Raw genomic sequence first — 457 nt, forward strand, 5'->3', positions numbered from 1 at the left:
GGCGGGGGCTGGCACCTCGCCGCGATGCCGCTGCTGGCCGCTTTGGCTCCCACCGCCTCCAGCCTGCTCAGCAGCACCCCTCGTCCCTTCTCGGTGTGCGTGGCGACTCCGCCGCTTACCACATGTTTGTCCTGGCCTGATGAGGGCTCTTGCCTGTCCCTCCCACGCTCACGCTTGTTGACTCACCCCCAGCAGGAGGGGAAAATACTTTCCTAGTGACTCTCACCCAAAAGTGGAGGGAAGGTTGTTCCCCCTCCCATCCACACCCATGCATGTTGCCCTTCCGCTAATGGCACCTGTGCTGTCCTTCCTGAGCCTCTGTGCAGCCCTTGAGCACCTGGAGGAGGACACTTTGCCTTTTTGCTCTCCATCACCTGTTTTGCTGACCCCCTTCTGCCCACTTTTGGCTTTTTGGACATGCTCTCCTCTGGGTTTTGGCTGCTTGGTGGTTAGCTGC

At 60.2% G+C, this 457-nt stretch overlaps 1 protein-coding gene across 1 annotated transcript in view; it reads right to left on the minus strand.

Moving 5' to 3' along the window:
• The window catches only part of COL6A1 (collagen, type VI, alpha 1), a 23,955-nt gene that overhangs the window by 14,385 nt on the left and 9,113 nt on the right, over positions 1-457 (minus strand). The gene's annotated exons all lie outside the window — the stretch shown is intronic.

The sequence above is a fragment of the Apaloderma vittatum genome, unplaced genomic scaffold (assembly GCF_000703405.1).
Source record: "Apaloderma vittatum isolate BGI_N311 unplaced genomic scaffold, ASM70340v1 scaffold6567, whole genome shotgun sequence".
NCBI lineage: Eukaryota > Metazoa > Chordata > Aves > Trogoniformes > Trogonidae > Apaloderma > Apaloderma vittatum.